At 56.5% G+C, this 15,364-nt stretch overlaps 1 pseudogene; it reads right to left on the bottom strand.

Moving 5' to 3' along the window:
• Nucleotides 1-1,019: 1,019 nt before the first annotated feature.
• Nucleotides 1,020-9,279, bottom strand: LOC108534126 (proline-rich protein 2-like; annotated as a pseudogene).
• Nucleotides 9,280-15,364: the final 6,085 nt, after the last annotated feature.

The raw sequence follows: 15,364 nt of genomic DNA, 5'->3' as shown, positions 1-15,364 counted from the left end.
CCAGGCCCACATCTTCCCTTAGACAACACCTGAGAGCATCTCCCAGCGCCACTGTGGCCACACACATCCCTGGGAGTAGGACGGGCCACCGCGTTGAAGCTGTGAACACAGGGCTCCCAATCTGTAGGCGAGGGGCCTCTCCCCTGGAGGGGACAGGATCAGGACCCTGGGAGCCCCCAGTCCACCTCCCACTTATTACCTGGAAAATCCCCCAAGCCCGGGTTGATGAAGAAGGTGGGACCCTGACAGTGGCCTGGGCCTGGGATGGCAGCTTGACCAAAACGGGGGTCATCTCCAAGGTCATCCTCCCAGACCTGGGAGTCTAAAAACATTAAACCCTTCAGAATGACACATTTGCGTCAGATCACTGTTCAGAACGCCGCTGGTGCCATTGACAGAGCAGTCCCTGGGCTGAAGTGGCTGCACTGCTCTGGTGAGCGGGGGCACCTGCGCGAGCTCCCAGACCCAGAGGCCTCCCCCAAATCCTGGTGTTAGTGGCCATGGAAGGACTCCCAGACCCAGAGCCTTGGCAGGTGTCTGCAGCTCCCCGGGGGCGGGTGCTGGGAGGCTGACATCTGTGGAGTGCTTTTACTGTTGAACAAATTGAATCAATTAAACAGGCCCCATCGGGGTGGCTGGGAGCAGTGAACAGGAGGGAAGAGGGGAGTGGAGCCAAGAGGACAGCCTGAGGGCGTCTGTCTCCCCAGTCGGGGTTCAGACGCACCTCTTTCCCTGGATGTTCCAGGGCAGGAGATCCCCGTGTTGACAAGAGGGAGGTGAGCTAGTGGAGGTGGAGTGGGAGGAAAGTCAGTGGGGACTGTCCCTGTTGTGTGTCCCCTGAAAGCATGCCAAGGCCTGTGTCTCCTACCCAGCCACCTCTGGGCTTCTCAGCCCCCAGCCCTGTGACCCTTTGAGGCACTGGAGCTCCCAAGACACCCCAGCCTCCTTTCAAAGGCATTTTATTGCTTTCACAAGGAGGCCTCCGGAAGCTGGAAGTCTCCACCAGAGAAAGAGAGGAGGCTGCCCAGGGAGGCTGGAGGAGGCGGAGAGGAAAGAGGAAACACAGTGGGGGTAATAGCAAGGGCCCAGGGTCACCCACCTGGAGCGGAAGCCTCCCCCTTGGGCAGGCTGAGAATGACGCAGGCGCCGGCTGCTCTGTGACCCAGCTGACCGAGGGACAGCCCCTGCCCAGGAGCTCCAGCAGCTGCTGCAGCATCCCTCCTGCCCAAGCAAGGCCACAGGGCCACCCCTCTAATCCGCCCCCAGAGGCCCAGTGCCACTGCCTCTCCTCCAGCTGCTGCTCAGGGGAGTGAGGTTTCCTGAATGAGGCCACCGGCAGCGGGCGGCCAGCCCCTCTCAGCATGGCGCTTGCCCAGGGCCTGGGCTCCGTCACATGCCAGGACAGTGGTCACCATCACCCTGGACAGACCACCTCTGTCCCTTCATGTCAGGTGACCATTATTGGGCCCCCTGAGGCAGATGAGCGTCTCACCAGCAAGCTCCCAGGGAGGACAGCGTGGTCAGGGCCTGCCCATCCGCCAGCATTCTGGCCCCTAGGCCCACAGGCTGAGGGCACTGGGAGGCACCAGGACGGGCTGGTTTGGCCGAGGGACCTGCTTCTTGGGCAGCACCAGGAAACAGCCGGGGACCAAGGCTGGAAAGGGCTGAGACCCTCCCAGCGCCCACATCCATGGCGTGAGCCCTGCGTGGGTGCAGCCCCTTCCACAGGCCGAATTCCAGGCCCAGCTGCTGCAGGAGGGACCGCCAGCCAGGGGCGCAGGGCAGAGGGTGGGGGAAGGCGTGGCGCTCGCGCTCTTGGTTCTTGCTTGGATGGCGCGGGCTGAGGACCCCCACACCTGCGCTGCGGTGCAGAGGTGTTAGGATCCGAGGGGGCTGCCGGTCTGGGCCGGCGCGTTCAGGCCCAGGGCGGTGGGGTGGCCTCGGCGTGCGTGGCTCGGTTGTCTGCAGGCAGCGAACGTCCTGTGAGAAGCGAACGTCCGTGACTTAGTCCACGGGACCGTTTCTGCATTTTCACCCCAACCTGAAGAGCTGCAGCGCAGCCGCGAGACAGGAAGTCGTTGCCAGGTGGGTCGGGACCGCGATCTGCACTCGTCTCTGCGGCCTCCCGCTCTAGCCGCCGGTTCGCAATCCTGGCGTGAACCGGGAGATCAACCTCCGGCGCCCGCCACAGGCGCCCTCCCGCGGGAACCAGCAGGCAGGAGCGGTGCGGGGGCGCCCTCCAGCGGCCGTGACCGGGATGGCGGCCGCCTGCCAGGCCTCAAGCGTGGCCGCGTGGGCAGCGCGCGCAGCCGGCAACTGAAAGCCAGGAGCTCCTCCTGGGTGGGCCTTGGGATCCCTTCGCACCCTGTGCGGCCGCCTCGTGGTGAGCGCCCCCGCCCCTCCCCGCAAGGCCGGTGTTCCCAGCTGGATGGGCAGGCAACCTGGGAACCACAGGGAGCTGCTCCGGTTGGGAGGAAAAAGCCAGCTCGGTTCCCACCTGAGCCCCGAAAGGGGCCTGGCCAGAGGGAAAGAGCGCTCTGGGTTCGGGGGGCGGGGGGAGCACAAAGGCAGGAACTGGGGAGCATCAGGCCAGGAGATAGCGGAGAACCTAGGCAGGAACTGGGGGAGCAGCCAGGCAGGGGCTGAGGAGCAACAGGCCAGGACCTGGGGGAACATCCCGGCCAGGAGCCAGGGGAGCAACCAGGCAGGAACTGGGGAGAATCATGGCAGGAGCTGGGGGAGCATCGATGCAGGAGCTGTGTCGCGTGTTATCCCCGTCACCTGGAGTTGTGCGTCCTGGGAGGAGCACAGCATTTCAGGGCCCTCTCTGTACTGGAGCCGCCTCTGTGTGTCCATTCCGAAGGAGCCATCCTTCCCTCGCAGCTCTTCCAGTGGGATTGAGAACTGTTAGGCACACACCTGGTGAAGCATTGCTGCCCTTTCCCAGCCACTGGCCTTGCCCTCCCTCCCCAGCCCCTGGCCTTGCCCTCTCCCCCCAACCCCTGGCAACCCCTTACCTACTTTCTATTTCTGTACTTGCCTATTCTAGATGTTTTATAAGTGGAATCAGACAGAAGTTGTCCTTTGTGACTGGCTCATCTCACTTAGCATAATGTTTTCAGGCCATCTGTGTGTGGTGTGCGTGGGAATTTCCTTCCTTTTTAAGGTTAAATCATAGTCCACTGTATGGAGGGACCACATTTGTTACTCCATTTATGGATGGACACATGGGTTCTTTCCACCTTTTCTCTGTGGTGAGTATCGTTGTCAACATTTGGAATAACCCGTGTTGAGCACACTGTTCGTGTTCCTGCCTCCAGTTCTCTGGGTGTGTGACTGCGTGGAACTGCTGGGTAATTCTACCCTCCGCTCTTTGAGAACCACTAAAGTGTTTTTCACAGCGCATGCATCGTGTGAGAGGTCCAATTTCTCCACATCCTCTCCAACACTTACTGTTTTTATTATCGTTCTTGTTACACAGCTTTCATTTTAAAAAAGCAATTTTTTTTTTTTTTTTTTTTTTTTGAGACGGAGTCTCACACTGTCACCCAGACTGGAGTGCAGTGGCACAATCTCGACTCACTGCAATCTCCGCCTCCCAGGTTCAAGCAGTTCTCCTGCCTCAGCCTCCCGAGTAGCTGGGATTACAGGCGCCTGCCACCACACCCAGCTAATTTTTTGTATTTTTAGTAGAGGCGGGGTTTCACCCTGTTAGCCAGCATGGTCTCGATCCCCTGACCTCGTGGTCCACCCACCTCGGCCTCCCAAAGTGCTGGAATTACAGGCGTGAGCCACATCGCCCAGCCCAAAAGCAATATTTTCATACAAACAATATACTAACTGAAATAATTAACAAATTACAGAGATGGAAAAAAAATTTTTTTTTTTGAGACAGGGTCTCATTCTGTCACCCAGTCTGGAGTGCAGTGACAAGAGCTCGGCTCACTGCGACCTCCGCCTTGCCCAGGCTCAAGTGATTCTCCTGCCTCAGCCTCCTGAGTAGCTTACAGGTGCGCACCACCACGCCTGCCCGGCTAATTTGTGTGTGTGTATGTGTGTGTGTGTATTTTCAGTAGAGACGGGGGTTTCACCATGTTGGCCAGGCTGGTTTCGAACTCCTGCCTGGGGTGCTGGGATTACAGCTGTGAGCCACCGCGCCCAGTCAAAATATTTTTTATTTACCTCCAACCCCACCACCTAGAGATGGCCACTGCTAATTTTTGTTGATCGTTTTTGGCAACAGACTTGTTTGCTCTTCTTTTTTTTTTTTTTTTTTTTTTTTTTGAGACCGGAGTCTCGCTCTGTCTCCCAGGGCTGGAGTGCAGTTGGCGCGATCTCAGCTGCACCCTGGCAAGCTCCGGCCTCCCGGGTTTACGGCGCATCTCCCTGCCTCAGCCTCGCGGAGTAGCTGGGACTAAGCAGGCGCCGCACATCGGGCCGGGCCTAGTTTTGCAATAATTTTTGGTAAGAAGGACGGCGGTTTCACCGTGTTAGCCAGGATGGTCTGCGATCTCCCTGACCGACTCGTTTGAATCCGCGTCTCGGCTCCCCCAAAGTGCGGGATTACAGGCTTGAGGCCCACCCGCCGCCCGGCCCTTGTTTTGGCTTTCCTAAGCACTGTTGTTTTGTTTACGAGACAGGCGTCTCGCCTATGGCCCAGCGCTGGAAGTGGCAGCGCCGGGCAATCCAGCGGCTCACTGTACGGCTCTACCATTCCCGAGCTCAACGCGATCTCCGCCTCCGCCTCCGAGTGGCTGGGACACAGGCACGGGCTCGCCTCCCCAGTCAAGCATTGTTTCTGACCCCCGCAGGATGAGCAGGGAGAGGGGCGGGGGCCTGGCCGGCGGGTCGACGGGGAGGCCCTGCGAGGGGCAGGGCCGGCCAGGGTGGAGCGGCTCCGGTCTCTTCTGCGGCCGCTTCTGCGCAGGGCCCTCACTAACTGGGGCCGGCCCGGGATCACGGGATCGCTGGCTCGTCTCCGGAGGCGGCCGGCGCAGGCCTCCCCAAGCCCCGAGACCCAGCCCGAGACTGACCCTCCCCGCCCCTCGCCCCAGAGGCCCGCGGCGAGCCAGAAGCCACGCACTCATTGGCCGAGAGCGCGGCCGCCCGGGCCAATCACAGGGCGCGCGGTGGGGGACAGCGTCAGGCGCGTGCGCACTCGGCCCTCCTCGGCGGTCTGCGGGCGGACGCAGCGTCGGCTTGTGGAGTTGGGGCGCTGTCCTGCCTCCCGGCGGGCCGGGAAAAGCGTCTCGTACATGCGCCCCCCGCGGCCCGCGACCCCCAGCCCTCGGCCTAGCCCCAGGCGGGTCGATCGCGCTGTCCCCAAGCCCGGACGGGCCTCCTCCAGCTGCCGGGTGGAGAGGCTGGGGGGCTTCTCCCGAGGTCGGCGGCAAGGCTGAGAGCCCAGGCCCCACCGCGCCCGAGGAGGCAGCCCCTCGCGGGCTCTAAAGGCCCCGGGGCCGCCGAGATGTTCCGGGGCCGGGTTGTGCCCGCTCCCGTTTCCGGCTCCGCTGCCCTCGGGCACTGTCCCCTACCTTGGTCTGGGAGAGGTCGATAAGGGGGCAGAGGGCGCTGCTAGGGGGCCCTGCGGGTCTCCTGGCCTCGGCCCCCCAAGGTGGCCCGAGCGGAGCTCTGCAGAAAGTCCTCAGGTAGCCGCAGCCTTGGTTCCGACAAAACCCCTCGCACTGACCGGGCCTCAGCTGACCTGGGCAGCCTACTGACCCGACCCCGACGCCTGGGCCCTCCAGGCCTCTCAGGGTCTCCAGGAAAGGGAATGGGCTGCGGGGCACAGCGAGGCTGGACAGCAGGCGCTGGCCCAGGACTCCGCTTGCCCAGAGGAGAAAATGGAGGCTGAGCCTCCGGGGAGACCAGCTTGATGCCAGGAGCACTTTACAGAGGGACACGGGTGGGGGCTGGCAAGCACTTTACCCCTATGTAGTAACGGGAGGGCACTAAAGTCAGCAGCACGCCCCCGCCCCAACCAAGGCCACTGCCACCTCCCACCATCCCGACCGTCCTTTGCTCCCTCAACCCTTGTTGCTGTGGGGGCTTGGGGATATGTTAGATTCTCACTGGCCCGGGCCTTTGCTCCCCAAGGGCCGCCTGGCTGTAGAGCAGGACCCCCAAGTCCTGGAGAGAAGGGCAGAGGCGGGCCGACCAGGAGCTCTGCAGAGGAGCAAACTCTGGCCTGCGGACCCAGGGCTCTCTCTGTGGGTCACAAGGCTTGGAGCTCCATGCTCTGGCAAACTGGGCCTCATACCACCTGTCTGCCCTGCACCTGGAGAACTGACAGCCTACACGCCCAGCACTCAGAGCAGAAGCCAAAGCATTCCCGGAACCCACAGACCCCCAGCTAGCCTGGCCCCCTGCCCCAGCCCCCACGTCACTGACCTGGCCTCCCTGCAGCTCCTGGAATGCACCCAGGCTGTGCTCCCCCCGGGGCCTCTGTGTGCCCATCCCTCTGAGGACTGCTCTTCTTCTTGCTCTAGGCGCCCCCATCTCCTCCCACACATCTCTGCTCACATGTCTTCTCAGAGGGCCCCCACAACCCTGTCTAAATGTTCAGTCCCCTCTCCCACTCCTCATCCCCCTCAAGCCCAATTCCTGCTTGGGTTCTGGTAGCTGGCGCCCCCTTCCCGCTGCTGTGGACCTGAGCTCTTTCTGCCCCTCTGTTTCCTGCCGCATCCTGCCTGGCTCCCAGGAGACCTCTCTAAGCATTTTCTGACAACAAAGCTGCAGCTGCAGATGCCCCATAAGATTCCAGGCCAGCGTCAGCCCTCCTCACCCGCATGCACCACAGCTAAAGCACACATGAGCACTGCTGAACGCCACCAGTTCAGCTGCCAGAGTGCTGCATCCGTCCGCAAGGGAAACGGGGACCCTTCCATAGAAAACAGGCAAAGACTGAACAGACATTCACAATGGCCCCAAACAAATGGAAAGAAGCTCACACTCTCCGAAAACCAAAGACATGCAAATTCACACAGCCAGGAAGTGCCATTTCTCACCTTCCGAACTGGCAAACATGGACCGGGTGGTCCTGGGTGTTGGTGGGGATGCTGGCAAGGTGCCCTCGGGAAGGGAGGGCACAGCCCTGGGGGACCCTCTGAGCCTGCGGGGCACCTATTAGTGCTAAGGAATCAGGAGCCATAGCCCCCTGGGGACCCCATTAGCCTCACTGCGGCTAGGCCCGGAGAAGCCCCTCAGTGTGAGGACGCAGGAGCACTCAGCCCCAGCACAGGCCTACGACCTATTCCCGGGCCAGGACTGTTCCTTCCTGCCCCTGGCTCCTTCCCTGTCTCTCTGTCCCAGTGCAGTTAATACTGGATGTTTCTGAGTCACCAGCTCGAGGAGTCGCCTGGTCAGGGCCCCCCAGTTGGGGTGGGTGGCTCATGACCTCGGTGGAGGGGTCCCTGGGCACCCTGCAGGTGGCAGGAGGAAGCCAGAGTGGCCCCAGAAACACTCCTTAAAGGGCCAATAAATCACAGCCCTGTCTGCCTACCCCCTCCACATCACTGCCTGACGTTTTTTATATTGATGCATTAATTTATCTTTAAAAATGGGCAGCGCTGCTTGTTTGATTTCCTCAGAGGCCACGCGGGGCAGAGAGTGACAAATTATTTCCTGACCCTCGAGTGGCTGATGTAATGAGTTCCCCACACTGAAGACCCATGTCCCCGGCTCCCAGACCCTCCTCGGTTTAGCTTGGGGCCACTCTCTGGTGCTGGGACATCACTAATGCTGTCCTTGACAGGTGACTTGTCTGAAGCCTGGGACGCCCATCCGTCTGGGACCTGTATCAGGACTGCTTAGCCTTGTGCCCTGCATCTCTCTTCCATGCCTTACAGGGGCTGGGGCCAGGTGGGGTAGGGGCACTGCCCCTTCCTGGGGCCTGACGAGGCTGTGACCTCAGCTCATGGGGATAGTTTGGATGCTGCTCATTCGTTTGCCTACATCGCCAGGACAGGCAGGATCTGGGAGCATCACAAAAAAGGGAGTTATTCACAGCAAATATGAGTGTGTTCAAGAATAAATCTGAAGGCAGCTTCCACAAGAATTCTTTGTCTACTCTGGACCCGCAGAGGCCATCTGAGCTCGGGACCTCCCAAGAAGGGATTCAGAGGAACCACATTCCGCTTTCTAAGTGTGACCCTCAATCTGCTCCAAGTGGACTTGAGACATCTTAATAACAACACCGACTAGCTACTAAAACAAACACAGACAGGCCGGAGTGCGTGTGCACACCCACACACACACACAGCAGAGCAGCAGCCATCCAGGGTGGGTAGCCTCCCAGATGGCCCCACAGGCCTGCACATCTGCCCTCCTGTCAGCCACACCCCACCAAGGGAGGGTCTGTAATCAGTAGAGCAGGGCAGAGGCACCAGGAGGCCAGTTTAGAGAGACATAGCACACAGCAGCTTCTGTCCTGGTTCTCCTTCTCTCTCTCTCCCTCTCTCCCCCACCTCTCTCCCTGCCCCCCCTCCCTCTCCCTCTCCCTCTCCCTCTCTCTCCCTCTCCCTCCCTCTCTCTCCCTCTCTCTCCCTCTCTGTCCCCCCACCCCGTGCCATCTCTCGTTTCCCTTCCTCTACATGGGGAGAAACTCACTCTCTGCCAACAGCCAGGGGAAAAAGCTTGGGAGTGGATTTTCTATCCCGGCACGCAGCCTCGTGGAAGACCACCCAGGTGAGTTGCTTCCTGTGCCTCGGCTGCTGTGAGAGATGATAGCTGCTTGCTGTAAGCCCCTATGTTTTGGAGTAATTTGTTACACAGCAGTAGAGGGCCAACGCACTGCTAAAGCAGCAGCAGGAGCAGGTGTAGCCAGGCACCTAAGAGGAGCTGGTTATAAACGCCGGGGAGTGGCTCAGCCTGTAATCCCAGCACTTTGGGGTCGAGGATGGAGCCAGCCTGGGCAACATAGTGAAACCCCGTCTCTACAGAAAATTTAAAAAATAAAACAGCCAGGCATGGATCCGATGCTTCCGTGAGGACTTTGAATCTCCAGGCAGTGACAAAGAAGACATCAGAGACTCAGGATCAACAGCAGCTGGGCCACTCCCCCTCCCCCACTGAGCCACTCTGGGTGCGGGCGACCCTTCCTTGGGTTCCTTCCCACCTTCTGAAAAAGGTTCTGTCGACTGTGGCTTCAGTGGGACCTGATCACATCCCCAAGACTGCCTTTTTTCACTTTGTTACCGAGGGTTGGGCATCTGATTACTGAGGGTGGTGCGCACCTGTAGACACAACTATTCCAGAGGCTTGATGCAGGAGGACCACTTGGACTGCGGAGTTCCAGGCTGCAGTGAGCTGTGATCACACCACTGCACTCAAGCCTGGGCAACAGAGAAAGACCCTGTCTCAAAAAAGAAAGAACAAACGAATGAAAGGAAGGAAGAAAGGAAGGAGAAAGAAAGAAAAGAAAGAGAAAGAAAGAGAGAGAGAGAGAAAGAAAGAAAAGAAAGAAAGAGAGAAAGAGAGAAAGAGAAAGGAAGGAAGGAAGGAAGAAAGAAAGAAAAGAAAGAGGGGGAGGTAGGCGCGGTGGCTCACACCTGTAATCCCAACACTTTGGGAGGCCGAGACGGGCAGATCACAAGGTCAAGAGATTGAGACCATCCTGGCCAACATGGTGAAACCCCCGCTACTAAAAATACAAAAAATTAGCCAGGCTTGAAGAGAATCGCTTGAAGTCGGAGGAAGAGGTTGCAGTGAGCTGAGATCGCACCACTGCACTCCAACCTGGGGACAGAGCAAGGCTCCGTCTCAAAAAAAAAAAAAAAAGAAAGAAAACACAGGGAAGAGGAGGGAGAGAGGAGACCTCAGAGTTGCGCGGCTTTCCTTTTCTGACCCAGGACATCAGGGGAAGCCCCGCATTTGTGGCCATAGCCCTGGGATGGATGGAGCCCAAACACCCTCCTCTCCATGTCTCCATTTCGTAGGGGCTGCAGGCCCGAGCTATCTGGTACCTGGCAGGAGTCAGCTGTCTGGTCCTCCCCTCATTCATTTGCACATGGTGTTCCTTCTGCACAGAAAATTCTTGGCCCTCCCATGTATCAGAAGCCACACGCTCACCTTCCAGGGCACTTCTGCCCACACGAGCATTTCCTCCAACACGGAAGGAGGGCCATCCCCTGCAGCAGACAGTACTACAGGCTTCAGGGAGCTGCCCTTCACCAGAGGGGCTGTCTGCAGAGCCACCCACACGCCTGGAATACCATGGCACTTAGTAAATATTTGCTGACTCAGGGCATGCAGGTCAGCTCTCTGGTCTCTGCTAGGAACCAGAAAGTGGGGGGTGTGGTGGTAACAGGACTTATTTACACAGGTTAACAACCTGCCAGTGAGGTAGGAAGCTCCCACCACACTGATTAAGAAACTGAGGCACAAGGAGGTTGTATAACTTGACTCAGATTGCACAGCTATTAAGTGGCAGAGCCAGGACACAATCCAGGTAGGCTGGCTCTGCATCTACACTCTTAACCACTGCGCTTGCTGCTTTCCTGGAACAAAACCACCTGCTTGTGGGGTGCCTCCCTCCATCAGCGCCTGCCCCACGCCAGCCAGCCAACCGGGTCAGTGCGGCCTCTGCTCCATCATGATTGGTTCAGGCAATCCAGGCCTCAGCCAATCAGAACACAGCTCTCTGATCCAGCTCGCCTGGAGCGCCTGAGTTCTGCTGTTTCCCAGCATGGTGGCCTGGAGATGTCTCACTCCCTGTCGCCCAGGCTGGAGTGCAGCGGGACAATCTCAGCTCACTGCAATCTCTGCCTCCTGGGTTCAAGCGATTCTCCTGCCTCAGCCTCCCAAGTACCTGGGATTACAGTAAGTGACTCGCGCCTGTAATCCCAGCACTTTGGGAGGCCTAGGCGGGCGGATCACAAGGTCAGGAGTTTGAGACCAGCCTGGCCAATATGGTGAAACCCCGTCTCTACTGAAAATACAAAAATTAGCCGGGCGTGGTGGCGTGAACCTGTAGTCCCAGCTATTCAGGAGGCTGAGGCAGGAGAATCGCTTGAACCCGGGAGGCAGAGGTTGCAGTGAGTCGAGATAATGCCACTGCACTCCAGCCTGGGTGACAGAGCGAGACTCCATCCCAAAAAAAAAAAAAAAAAAAGAGAGAGAGAAAGAAAAGTGAGAACCTCTGTTTGCCGTAGAGCTTCATGCAAATACACGCATTGATCTGCAGAGGCAGGCCCACGGGGTATCCACGTAAGAACGTGGTGCTAGTGAGGAATAAATTCAGCTGCAAGCAGCAGAATACCCAACTAACAGGCGATTCAATGTATGGAGGCTTTTCTTCTTTTTCGTGTAACTAGAAATCTGGAGGTGGGAGTTATCCCCGTCACTACCCAGACCCCTTCCGTCTTTCTGCTCCGACATCCTTGGCAGGTGGGCTTTGGTACGTTGTTTACAGGGCAGCTGCTGGAACTCCATATACCACACACCTCTACAGTCAAGGCACAAAGAAAGGATGAAGAGACAGGACCAGTCACATCCGTGCCCTTTTATAGGGAAAGACAAACCTGCCCTAGAAGCCCCTGCAGCGGATTCCCCCAGGCCTCAACGGCCACCCATGATCGGGCATCCTATGAGGCATTTGGAGACGGCAGGGAGCCAGGTTGTCATGACAGCACTGGCCAAGCATGCTTCATTCCCAGGGTCTTGGCAGCCCTCCAAAAAGTAGAGTTCCATAGGCAGGAAAGAAGGGGAGCAGATTTTGGTGGGCAGCAGGTCTGCCTGCCACAGGTGAGAAGACAAGACATGGGGAGGTTCGCAGATTACCCACGGGAGTGGGGATCAGATCAAGGGCTGCCTGGCTGGGTACAATACCTGAGATCCTGCCGCACAGCTGGATGAGGGAAGAGCCCTGCTGCTGCTGCTGCTGCTGCTCTAGCCCCCTCAGCAACAGCATGGATGTCACAGATGCCAGCCACCAGATGTCCACTAGCCTCACTGCCAGAACCTGTTCTATGCTGCTCCTGCTTATGGTATGAAGACGCCACAGGCTTCCAACTGAAGGTTGGAGGTGGATGCACCTGAATGGTGGAGCCTGGGCCATGTGACTGAGTCCTGACAGCAAGGGATGCTGGGAAAGTTAGTATCTACCATTTTTTTTTTTTTTTTTTGATCGGATTTCCCTTCTTTCTCCAAGGCTGGGCTCAAGGGGAGGCAATCAAGCCCCTACAAGTTCCCGCCTCCCGGGTTTACGCCATTCTCCTGCCTCAGCCTCCCGAGTAGCTCGGATTACAGGCCCCGCCACCTCGCCCGGCTAGTTTTTTGTATTTTAGTAGAGACGGGGTTTCACCGTGTTCACCAGAATGGTCTCGATCTCCTGACCTCGTGATCCGCCCGTCTCGGCCTCCCAAAGTGCTGGGATTACAGGCTTGAGCCACCGCGCCCGGCCCCATTTTTCAATTTATACAGAAAGATGAGTCCTGCTTTGCAAACTGGAGATTAACTTTAGGTGAGAAGGAGATTCCTTATACGTGCAGGGAGCATAAGTTGGCACAACTTTTTGGAAAGTAATGTGGCAATACATATGAGCATCCTAAAAAGGCTATAGCCTGGTCAGGGCTGGTGGCTCATGCCTGTAATCCTAGCACTTTGGGAGGCCGAGGTGGGCAGATCTTGAGGTCAGGAGATCGAGACCATCCTTGCTAACACGGTGAAACCCCGTCTCCACTAAAAATACAAAAAATTAACCGGGCGTGGTGGCGGGCGCCTGTAGTCCCAGCTACTCAGGAGGCTGAGCCCGGAGAATGGCGTGAACCCGGGAGGCGGCGGAGCTTGCAGTGAGCAGAGATCTCACTACTGCACTCCAGCCTGGACTACAGAGCAAGACTCCGCCTCAAAAAAAAAAAAAAAAAGGTAGTGGCTGCAGTGGTGGGAAACCTTTAACTCTCATGACATCATGACAGAGTTGAGAGTTGATTATAACCACAATCATGTGGCAGCAACTGGCTTGTCCAATGAAGAGAGTAAGTGAATCTCAGCCCAGCCATCCTGCGATGAATATTTAATAACCCAGGGAAAAAAGCTTAAGTTCTAATGGCAAATGGAAAGATTAGGACATACCTGTAGTTGTCTTGGCAAAGTCTTACAAGGTATTATTTATTGAAAGCAACAAGTCAGTTGTGCAAGCCTGCCTGATTTGAAATTAGTTGGCAGGAATGTTTGGAAAATTCCTCATATTTAAAAAAACTTCCCCTTGAAAATTAGGAAAAGCCTGAAAATGAAAATACCCGGGAGAAACCTGAAGATGGTTGGCCGAGAGGTTTGAAAATGTGGGCATTCCCAGACAAGTTCACAATGATGCCGTAAATAAGAATGCTTGCAGCCTGGCTCAATGGCTTATGCCTATAATCCCAGCACTTTGGAAGACGGACATGGGAGGATTGCTTGAGACTGAGAGTTCAAGGCGAGCCTGGGCAACATGGTGAGACCCTACAAAAAAATTAAAAATTAACCAAGGATGGTGGCTCACACCTTTAGCTCCAGCTATATGGGGATGCTTGAGCCCAGGAGGTCAAGGCTGCAGTAAGCTATGTTTGCACCACTGCACTACAGACTGGGTGACAGAGTGAGACCCTATCTCAAAGAGAGAAAAAAAAAAAAATGGAGGCAGGGCGTAGTGGCTCATGCCTGTAATCCTAGCACTTTGGAAGGCCGAGGTGGGCGGATCACTTGAGGTCAGGAGTTGGAGACCAGCCTGGCCAAAATGGTGAAACCCCATCTCTGCTAAAAATACAACAAAAATTAGCTGGGTCTGGTGCCACACGCCTGTAATCCCAGATACTCAGGAGGCTGAGTCAGGAGAATCGCTTGAAGCTGGGAGGCAGCTATGTCAGTGAGGCAAGATTGCGACACTGCACTCCAGCCTGGGCAACAAAGTGAGACTCCATCTCAAAAAAAAAAAAAAAAATTGGACCATTAGGTGCAGTTCCTTGCAAGGTTTGAGGCTAGAAGTTTGAGACGGCCTCAGCAACACAGTAAGACTCTGTTTCTAAAAAAACAGGCCAGGCGCGGTGGCTCACACCTGTAATCCCAGCCTCCTTTGGGAGGCCGAGGCAGGCGGATCACGAGGTCAGGAGATCAAGACCATCCTGGTTAACACGGTGAAACCCCATCTCTACTAAAAATACAAAAAATTAGCTGGGTGTGGTGGCGGGCGCCGGTAGTCCCAGCTACTCGGGAGGCTGAGGCGGGAGAATGGCGTAAACCCGGGAGACAGAGCTTGCAGTGAGCCGAGATTGCACCACTGCACTCCAGCCTGGGCGACAGAGCGAGACTCCATCTCAAAAAAAAAAGTAATTGCATTGGCCAGGTGTAATGGTGTGCACCTGTACCCCCAGCTACTCAGGAGGCTGAGGCATAAGGATCACTTGAGTCCAATAGGTCAAAACTGCAGTGAGCCATGATTGCACCAATGCATCCTGTGCAACAGAATGAGACCCCATCTCTTAAATAAATACATACATACATAAGTATCAGGTTGTGGAAGAATATATCTTTTTTTTTTTTTTTTTTTTTGAGATAAGGTCTCACCCTGTGGTCCAAGGCTGGAGTGCAGTGGCACAATCTTGGCTCACTGCAGCCTTGACCTCAAGAGCTCAAGTGATCCTTCTGTCTCAGCCTCCGGAGTAGTTGGGACCACAGGCACACATCACCACACCTAGCTAATTTTGTTTCTTTTTTGTAGAGATGAGGTCTTGCTATGTTTCCCAGCCTGGTCTCAAACCCTTCGGCTCAAGTGGTCCTCCTGCCTTGGCCTCCTAAAGTGCTAGGATTACAGGTGTCAGCCACTGGACCTGACTGCAAGAATATATTCTTTTTTTTTTTTTTTTTTTTTTGAGAGTCTCTGCTCTGCTGCCCAGGCTGGAGTGCGGTGGCGGGATCCTCAGCTCAGCTCAAGCTGCCGCCGCCCGGGGGTTACCACCATTGGTCCTGCCTCAGCCTCCCGAGTAGCTGGGACTACAGGCGCCTGCCCCACCTTGCCCGCTAGTTTTTTGTATTTGTTAGTAGAGATGGGATTCACCATGGTTAGCCAGGGATGGTCTCGATCTCCTGGACCTCGTGATCTGCCCAGCTCAGCCCTTCCAAAAGTTCTGGAAGGAATATATTCTTTATGTGTAAATATTTGTATTTTATTTTATTTTATTATTTATTTATTTGAGACGGTAGTCGTGCCTCTGTCGCCCAGGCTGGAAGTGCAGTGGTGCGATCTCGCTCACTGCAAGCTCCGCCTCCTGGGTTCACGCCATTCCTCCTTGCCTCCAGCCTCCTGAGTAGCTGGGACTACAGGTGCCCACAATATTTTAAAATATACATTTCAGGACAGGCACAGTGGCTCACACCTGTAATCCCAACA

The sequence above is a fragment of the Rhinopithecus bieti genome, unplaced genomic scaffold, assembly GCF_001698545.2.
Source record: "Rhinopithecus bieti isolate Rb0 unplaced genomic scaffold, ASM169854v2 scaffold_9899, whole genome shotgun sequence".
Classification (NCBI taxonomy): Eukaryota; Metazoa; Chordata; class Mammalia; order Primates; family Cercopithecidae; genus Rhinopithecus; species Rhinopithecus bieti.
Note: the sequence above shows the minus strand (reverse complement) of the source record. Positions and strands in the feature narration are given on the sequence as shown.